Raw genomic sequence first — 10,350 nt, 5'->3', positions numbered from 1 at the left:
CATGTCTTTTGCGACATCCCTCCTCTCCTTGCTATTTCCTGTTCTGACACTCACATGAACCAGCTTCTACTCTTCTATTTTGCGGGCTCTATTGAGATAGTCACTATCCTGATTATTCTGATCTCCTATGGTTTCATCCTGTTGGCCATTCTGAGGACGCATTCTGCTGAGGGGAGACGAAAGATCTTTTCTACATGTGGCTCTCACCTAACCGGGGTGTCCATATCTTATGGTACAGCTTTCTTCATGTACGTGAGACCAAGTTCCAGCTATGCTTTGGACCATGACATGATAGTGTCGATATTTTACACCATTATGATTCCCATGCTGAATCCCGTCATCTACAGTCTGAGGAACAAAGATGTGAAAGAGGCCATGAAAATAGTGCTTAGGAAAAATTGGCTTATCAATAAAGTATCTTTTTACAGTAAAAAATAAATTTAAAAATTGTGAATGATATGTTGTGCCTCAGTATTTAAGAGGTATGATTAAAACATTTTGTTTTAGTTTATTAATATATTTCTGTTTTCCTGGATATTTTAAAATAAAGATAATATTCAACCATTTACCCACGCTGTCATTACATGTAAAAAAACACCATCATCAATTTGCTTCTTACTATGTTCTTCCTGAGATATATATGTACACACATATATGTATGTGATGCTGATACTGATTGTTATAACACAAATGCACACACACAGACATATATGTACATAATCATTACTTTAGGATGTTGTATATTTTTTCTTTTCACCTCCATTTAGCAATGTACATAAGTTCCAATAGTTGCAGTTGCAAATAACATTATAAATTTATCTGGCTAGCTTAATCAAAATCCACCTAATCAATATCAAAACCACAGCTCACTTTAGCCCAGAATACTTTCCATAAAGTCATTGCTGTCTGATTCTAGTGCAAAACACTCTGCTCCACTCTTTTTTTTTTTTTTTTTGAACATTAGAAGTTTCTATTTATTCCAGAATCGGTTAAAATGAGCATCTGGTCCGCATCTGGGCCAAGAAGTCTTGCAGCAAAGAACACAGCCAATATGAAGCTCGCACCTAGAGGCTCAATCCTGAGGCTGAGAGTCCAGCTGCAGAGTCAGGCCTTCGTGGCTGACTATAGAAACGGTCAATTGTCAGAGGGAGAGTGAATGCTTCTCTGCCACCACAGAGGCAATAATCTATACTTTGGCAATAATCTAACCACAACTCGTGGCTCAGAGACGATAAGAAATGTTTTCAAATTCCTAGTGTCCTTACCATCCTGTGCGTGAGGGTTCATTTCTCCCTAATTTGTTACTTCATCTAGAGCATGGATATAACACCCATCTTTAATATCTCACAGGAAACAAAAGTCTATGCATTAGTATTTATCAAGATCATACTTAAACTTAGGAATGACAAAAAAACAGGACAATAACAAACAAACGAAAAAATGATACAAGTAACTGGCAGATAGGGATCTTCTCGGAACTAAACCCAGCCCACCTTTAGAAAATTTCTTACAGGCTTGGCCCAGACTCAACGTCCAGCTCTCTTTTCCTTTGACCCCTGCCCCTCTGTGATGCCCTTGCACATGCTACCACTGCTCAGTGCCCAGGCACAAGAACCAAGGCAGAGAAGAGGGTCTCTCCTAAGTTCACGTTTAGCCCTGTTTCCAAAAGATCTTGTTTTCAGTGCAAAGGTATGTTTCCATCAAAAACAATTTTAACTTATTTTCTCCCTTTCTTCTTGCCTTTCTTTCATTTTTATTTATTAATTTTCAATTATTATTTTGTGAAAATACATTCTCTTTGGCAAGGGATATACATATTATTAATCCAACAAGACAATCTGCTAAGAATTAGAGTCCAACTTAAGATATTTCCATAAACTAGGATTATTAAGTTTAAACACACCTCCCAGTTTCTATATGGAATACCTCTTACTGCCATGTATTCATACCATAGACTCTCTGGATTTATTTTTTACTGTTTTGAGGCTTTCTCCACCGCTATTCACATGATTTCTTCCTTAAAATGTCAAAACTAAACCATGGTCACTGATATTCATTTTCTTTGCATATCCAATCATGAGATGAGGACTGCCCCTGTGTGGGGGTGTGTGTGTGTGTGTGTGTGTGAGAGAGAGAGAGAGAGAGAGAGAGAGAGAGAGAGAGAGAGAGAGAGAGAGAGAGAGAGAGAGAGAGAGAGAGAGAGAGAGAGAGAGAGAGAGAGAGAGAGAGAGAGAGATTTGGCATTGAAAGGATTCTTAAAGACAAAGCAAAATCACAAAGATGGATGTTTTAAACTTTATTATTATAAAGTTCTGAATTTAAAAAAAAAATCACAAATACACTACAAGAAATAGCCATAGACAATGAAAATAGATATAATTATGCATCTGTTATAAATGCTGGGCTACAATTTTATAGAACAATGAACAAAGAACACATGGACAATTCATAAAAGAAGAAACATTTTTAGACCAATGCATACACTTAACTTTAATAATGGTCTGGAAAATGTGAGTGTAAAATGATATAAAACAATATTCTGCACTCATAACATTAGCAAACATTAAAAAGTTTGGGGCTATCAAGTGAACAATAAAAATATGTAAACTTCATTATTGTCTGTTACAGAAGGAATTCAGAAGCAACCAAAATGCTTATCTAATTTAAATACATGAACCAAATGCATAACAATCAAGATAATTAAATCTCAAAGTAGCATAGTTAAGCAATACATATACCAAGTACAGAATGATGTAAACATTTTAAATGCACTTATGTATTTTTAAAACTACATAACTAGCAATTATGTATAATATAATGTATATATAAGAGTAGATGCATTTTATCAAAAAATGAATATGGATGATACTTGAGGACGTTATATTAAGTGATATAAGCTCATCATAGAAGGAAAAATACTGCACAATAGCATTTATATGAGGTATATAAAATAGTCAAACACATAGAAGCAGAGAGTAGAATGGTAGTTGCCAGGGGCTGGGGGAAGGGGAAAATGGATGTTGCTATTCAATAAGTAAAAATTTCAGTTATGCAAGATGATTAAATTCTAGAGATCTGTTATGTATCACTGTGCCTACACTTAGCATTACTCTATTGTATACTTAAAATGTTACAAGAGTAAATCTCATTTGAAGTGTTCTTACTAGAATAAAAATTTTAAACAAGATTTGGAAAAACAGTAAAAGGTTATAATAGTTGATAGTTGTTGCCTCTAGGTGGGGTAGAGGGGCTGAGAATAGGTATCGAATCAATGGAAATTTAACTTTTATGTAATTATGTATTACTTGAAAATAATAAATCTTATAAGATAAAGCTATTATTTAATTTGGGTAATGAAAACATGTTATCTATAATGCGATTTTCCTGCATATTTATGTTTGTGTACATGTAGATGTATGTGTATGTCTCATAAATATTTCGAAAGGTGAAATTTTGTGATTCAGTGAATGTATTGTATTAAAGATTTACATGCTTATCCAAGGGAAGTTTATTAAATAGCACAGTCAAGACTTACAAAATGGAAAAAGGATCTCCTGTACAATAAAAAATAAAATTCGATTGAGAGGTCAAGTTTAAAAAAAGCATCAATAACAACAAAAAATGTAAAATAATTTTTAAAAAATCTTTACAATGTTATAGGCATGCTAAACATATGGGGAAGTTGCCAGACCTTATAGGAGAAGGAAATATCGAATGAAGCATAGAAAGCTTGTATCTTCAGTCACATGAGGGCACTACACAATGAACATTACGGAGGAAGCTACCCCGAAAATATCATGTGGCTGTTTAGGCTCTGGGAAGAATCAAAAGGATTTAAATACATTGTAATGAACTTGAAGTTGGTAAAAGCTTTGTAATTTTTTCTTTATTGTCTACAATTTGTCTTCTGCCTCGTTCATTTTAGAGCTTAGAATGTGCTACAATCTTATTAAATATTAGGAACACCAAATGAAGAAAAAAAATCTGTGTTGTGCCCTACAGTAGAGAATACTCTAGGGAACAATATGCGGGTTGTTACTACTTCTTTATCAAAGGTAAAATCACATTAAAGACAGATTATGGCCCTGGAAATAAAATCCTCATATTTATTTCAGAATTTTAAGATGGATATTGTATTCATTCATTCATTCATTCATTCATTCATTCATTTATCATCCATTCCATCAATCAGTCTTTTAAAATATTTTTTGAACATCTACTTTTACCTGGGTTTTATTTTAGAGGCTGTTAATACAAAAGAAAACTATTTAGACATGCCCTTTTCCCTTATAAAGCTCATAGAGTAGAAAATACCTCACAAAAAAGAAAACTTAAAAATAAGTATATTTAATTAGAATACTTATGTTTGAGGAAAGATCACAAGGTTATATAAAAATATGTTTTTAATCAAATAATTTTAATTAAAAACTATAAGTAAGATCAAGTTTATGATGGCACCTTATTAATTTAAAAAAATATTTATATCAGTTTACTTATAACCATTCATATTTTGGATTTATGTTGCCTGCCATCTGATAATTCTGGCAAGTATACCATGGCATGTTCTTGACACAAAAATAGAGTATTCCTCATATTCACACTAAAACTGAACACTGGAGACAGAGCCCTGTGCTTTCTAACTGTTGAATTTTCTCCATCCTAGGCCCAGCACCAACACTTTCCAGATCCAGGGGTACAATTCAAAACACACAAAGCGTGGCATCACTGCATGTGATTGTTTTTCAGTATAAGAATCTGGGAGAGTCCCTAAGCTGTCTCTACATTCTTTGGGTAAAATTTTTGCATTGAGACTTGATAAACAAGCATTTAATTTGTCTTCTTTTCCCTGGGGAATCAGAACTTGATCTGGGGATTCTGGATCTCATGTTCAGGGACCAGGAACATATACAAATATATTTCAGTGAGAATGTCTTCGGGCACTTCAGACACTTGTAAAACTCTTTAGCATGCTTCATGCAGGAACCTTAGGAGTGGGTCTCAGTAGATGTCTGTGTACAGGGAGGGTAAACAAATACTTTACTTACTACTAATTCTGGATGTGTGGACCAGGATCTTGGAAGCTTAATAATTCCAATCAGACCCAGGACCGAAATGATATCTGCTCTGTTCTCTTTTCTAAGAGACTTGCATCTCTGCCCACTGACTGCTAACTAAAAGTGATGCTGATCCAACTTAAACAACAGTACACAGTAACACTACTGATAAATTACACCACTACAGCATTATATAGAATAATGAATATTCATTACAGGGAGTATATTTCATCTTAATATAAAAAGGGATGTTTGTTGTCATAGAACTGGCAGAACTGATGGATGTTTTAGTGATCACTCTATGCCAGTCAGGAAGGTTCTTACTTGTTTTTGTAACATAAGATCTATGCCTTCAAGAAAGACCAAGTGTCACTGATGTCAATAGTTCGTCTCTATGTTTCCGGTGGACACTGAGAGTTCAATCAGGTTGCAGTGTTTGTTCTTAGCACAACTGATGTCTAAATAAATTTAAGATCTATGGTTAGTAATTGATGGAACATACTTTTGAAATCATATCAGAAGATATTTAACAATTGTTTACAATATCATTTCTTATCCAAATTGAAAGATCAAATGATTAACATCAGTTGTATTTCAATTTTTTTCTGAGAATGTTATTTTAGTAGATCTATAAAATGTTTATATTAAAAAACAAATTTGATAGTGTATTTACACCCAAAGTCAAATATGCAATATACAGTTGATATATTATTGAATTAGGTACTTGAAACCTATATAATTTTATTAAAAAATGTCACCCCAATAAATTTAATTTAAAAAAACAAATTTGAAAAAGTAATTTGTAACAATTTAAAATTGCTTTTATCAGGAACTTTATTTCAGTGGCATGTACTTATCAAAATGGAAAGCAACCCTAGCTTTGTCATCAGTTAAATTTCTCAGTAGACGATGGAATTCATAACAGATAAGCATACATATGAATTTATAGTAGACAATTAATAATTGCTGTTGTTGATTTTTTTTTGTTCTTGTTAAATTAAGGATAAGTTTATCAAATATATTGTCTCAGAGTGAAATGTACCGAGTTGCTTGACATGCAGCAAATGAGCAGGGAATATTTTGATCAAAGCGAGTGATGCCACAGTGTTTTCCACCAAGAGCTTACTTGTGCAGTTCTTCTCAGATGCAGTGGTGGAAGACATGATGTGTGGTAGAACTGGTGCAACACTATCAGATGAGCTCATCAGACACATATTTGATGCACAAAATTAAGCATCTTTGAATTAAGACAAACAAACAAACACCACTGAATTAAGAGAATTAGACTGTGGAATAGCATATAGGTAGATATTATGTGTCCTAGTTTTTGAAGATGCAAAATTATAATTCATTTGCTATTTCTATGTCAACTTTTAAAGCCCTCAGTCTGGCAGAATAGGTTACTGAGACTGAAATAAAAAACAAAAGTCCTGTTTAAAAAATTATTCAAACATGTTAATAATAAACTATTGGTACCAATTATTTTGCATTTATCGTTAGCAGGCTTTGTGCTAACTGACTTATACGTGTGCACTATCTCATTTAATTCACACAAGACAAGAATAGATATACTGGAAAAACATAGCTGGTCGTTAGTGATCTAACAATCAACTAACCAACTAAACAACCATACAAGAAAACAAAACACATAAAACAAAACTATAAAACCTTTCCATTAACCAATATCTCGTACAGACTCTACAAATAACTTACTTTCATTGAGCCTCAATTCTCTCATCAGATATACAATAATTACATCCACCTACTAGGACACTCCGGCAGAATAAGGAGAACATTGTTTCAAATGCCTAGCACAGTTCTGGACAGAAAGTATATTAAACAATAAGCTGTGTTAGTGCTTTCTCCTATCAATTCTCTATCCAATTAAAACCAAGTAATCAAACTTTATCAAATCAAAAATATAAGTAATAACTTTGAAAGAATTAAAAAAGGGCTTAAACAATTTAAAGGAAAATGTAAAAGCTGGAAAAAGGAGGAATAGCTATCAGAATAAAATAATAGAGATGAGTGTGAACAGCTAGAAGTCAGAGTGATTTAGGGCAAGACTGGCTAATTTAGTAGAAGAAAATAAATTTGATTAATTGAAGATGACATAAGTTTCTGAATGATACTAAGAAGGAACAATATTGAGATGGAGTCCGTGGGCCGCTGAAGCAGAGTAGTGTGGTAGAAATTGAGTGAGAAACAAAATTTGAAATTTTAAATATCTGTGAACACTTAAACGTTTAATAATCTGGCATCTAACAAAAACTATTTCATTGTCTAGTAATCTCTTTGTTTCCCCCATTCAACGATGAAAGCAACAAAGTCTATGGCTCCAGGGAATCTCACTCAGGTGACTGAGTTCATTATCATGGGAGTCTCAGACCGTCCAGAACTCCAGATTCCTCTTTTCTTGGTTTTCCTGGTCATTTATGGGCTGACCGTAGCAGGGAACATGGGCGTCTTCACCCTCACCAGTAGTGACTCTCAACTTCAGCCCCCATGTCCTTTTTCCTTTGACACTTGGCCATCATGAATCTTGGAAACTCTACTGTCATTGCCCCTAAAATGCTGGTTAATTTCTTGGTTTTGAAGAAAACCATATCCCACTATGGATGTGCAACCTAGCTAGGTGGATTCTTAGTTTGTATCGTGGCCGAGTTTTTCATGCTGGACGCAATGGTTTATGACTGCTACGTGGCTATTTGCAACCCCCTGCGCTACATGGTGGTGGTGTCTCCACAGATCTGCCTTCTGCTGGTGTCCCTCACGTACTTCCACAGTCTGACCACAGCACTCACTGTCTCTTCCTGTGTATTCTCTGAGTCTTATTGCTCTTCCAATGTAATCAACCATTTTTACTCTGATAACTTCCCTTTGTTACCATTGACCTGTTCTGATACTTACATTCCAGAAACAGCTGTGTTTACCTTTTCGAGGACTAATTTGTTTTTCTCTATGATTACTGTTCTAATATTCTACTTTAACATCATCCTTGCCATTTGGGGGATATGTTCCTCAGAGGGGCGACGAAAAGCCTTTTCCACCTGTGCCTCTCACAAGACAGCTGTCACTGTGTTCTACAGGACTCTTCTCTTCATGTTTTTGCAACCTAGGACCAAGCATTCATTAGATGCTGATAAAATGGCCTGGGTCTTCTATATGCTAGTGATACCAATGCTGAATCCCCTCATTTACAGCTTAAAGAACAAGGATGTGAAGGACGCATTGAAGAGATTCCTGGATAACCCACGTCAATCGATCAGACCCATGTCAGTTTAAAACTACAGCTATCGTCATTTAAGGATTTCTTTTTGCTCCAGAAAATCCTGCTGTTCAGTGAAGTCAGTAAATAGTTGTAAATCCCATTAATTTCAATGGGAAAAATCTTCATCCTTTTTATTCCAACCTCAAATACTCAATTTTCTCTTTAGAAAAATGCATTATTTGACCAAAGAAAACCCACTTATATGAGTAATAAACAATAATTTGAAGATATAGATTAAAATCAAAGGGAAGTTCCTGAAGAGATTTATCATATCTAAGCAGAGAAGGCCTGATAGGTGGTGGGGGAGGTATGCGAGATTCATTTCTCTGAAAGTGGTCAATGTAAGTTCATCTATTTTGCCACAGATATCTTTTGTTCAACTGATAAAAGTATTGTAATTTTTACAGCATTTTATCTATCAATTTTGGACCCATTTTATCCATCAATTTTGGACCCATTTTTTATCTTGTGCTTAAAACAAATTTATATAACAAAAAATAAGCCGCTAGGTGAAAATAAAAATGAAATTAAAAAGCTTACGAATACATGGAAATAAGACATGTGGCAAAATAGACTGAAAAGCGTATTTAAAAGGAGATTCTACTTTCTCTCCATCTCACTTCATGCACGTAAACAAAGCAAAGTGTTGATATTCATCAAAAGATGGTGTAAAATAAACTTTTTCCTGTTATATTTTCATACTAAAATCAATAGCGTAGAATTAATTTTCTTTGTTATGAAATCATTTATAATTTTTGTTCAGTGTGTTTTGGAGTCAAATGTTATTAGACCAATATTATGTAATTGTCTTGAAAGTGACAACGATTCTCATTGTCATTCATTACCCTCAACCAAGGAAAAATAAAAAGTTAACAGTCATTGTGTGCCATGCTTCTGCCTGTACATGTAAAACACTGCTAACATACAACGGAGTGAGGAAGAGGGGGTGTGACATGGAAAGTAAAGATAACAGAAATCGACACAATTCAGAACTTTTTCATTTCAAAGGTAAAATTGAAATTAAGGTCAAAGTTAAAACTACCTCAACCACAAAGGTAAAATCTATTTCCATGGAAATGAAAAAGCCCTTTCAAAGAAATCATTCGAAAACGAAGTCAATTCACTGCAGACATGGCTGGAAGGAGGTCAGACAGCATCAGGCCTCCTTATTCTTAGAGTAACTTCACGACTGTGCTGCAAAAGAACTTCCCACTTGCCCTTCTCAAATATTCCCCCAACCTTAAACCATCATGCTGGCTTCTATCTCTTACTCCATCTTGGTTCTCCTTATTTTTCTTTCTATATTTCAGTGAAAGGCTATAAAAATGTTCTTCCCTTCTAATAAAGGGAAGAACACAGCTATTACTTTATGAAGCTTGAGATGCTTCCATCAATGATGGCCCTGCCTGTCACCTTCTCTTCTAAGCTTCTGTACAGGATTCCTTTTGACTCTTCCATACTTGGAAAGTATTTTTATAAACAACAACTGTTATCTGGGTTGGAGCAATTTTATTGACAAAAACATCTGTGATAACAAATACTTTACTTCATCTCACAAAATGAACATGCATTGGGGTTAACTAACTTGTCAAACTGAATGTTAAAATATATAATATATAACTAAATATCAAAATATATACTTCTTATAAAGTGATTCTAACAACTAAAGCAGTTTGAACTATAATGGTCAGAAAAGTCTACTAACGATTTTTAAAACGCACTTTATAAAATGTACATGACAAAGATCCAGAATAATACATGACTGAATGATAAAGGTTATTAATGTTTACATAATCAGAAAAACTGATGGAGACATGAAGTCATGAGATTTTATTATTAAGTCTAGCTACGTGCCCAGGAAGAAAAGTAAAGACATCTGGACGTCAGCTAACCCGTCTCTGCTACTGGGTGGATGTCAGTATTTTGTGTCACTTCAGTAACTACTTCATCAGCAGTATCCAAACTGTCATGCTTAACATTGTTAAGGACATTCAAATATTCAACTTATGTGTTTATTCACTTGTT

General features: G+C 34.3%; 1 pseudogene; it reads left to right on the top strand.

Annotated features, from left to right (window-relative positions):
- The first annotated feature begins 7,386 nt into the window (after positions 1-7,386).
- On the top strand, positions 7,387-8,339 carry LOC102894375 (annotated as a pseudogene).
- The last annotated feature ends 2,011 nt before the right edge of the window (positions 8,340-10,350 follow it).

Source organism: Pteropus alecto, unplaced genomic scaffold, assembly GCF_000325575.1.
Source record: "Pteropus alecto unplaced genomic scaffold, ASM32557v1 scaffold1142, whole genome shotgun sequence".
Lineage (NCBI taxonomy): Eukaryota > Metazoa > Chordata > Mammalia > Chiroptera > Pteropodidae > Pteropus > Pteropus alecto.
Note: the sequence above shows the minus strand (reverse complement) of the source record. Positions and strands in the feature narration are given on the sequence as shown.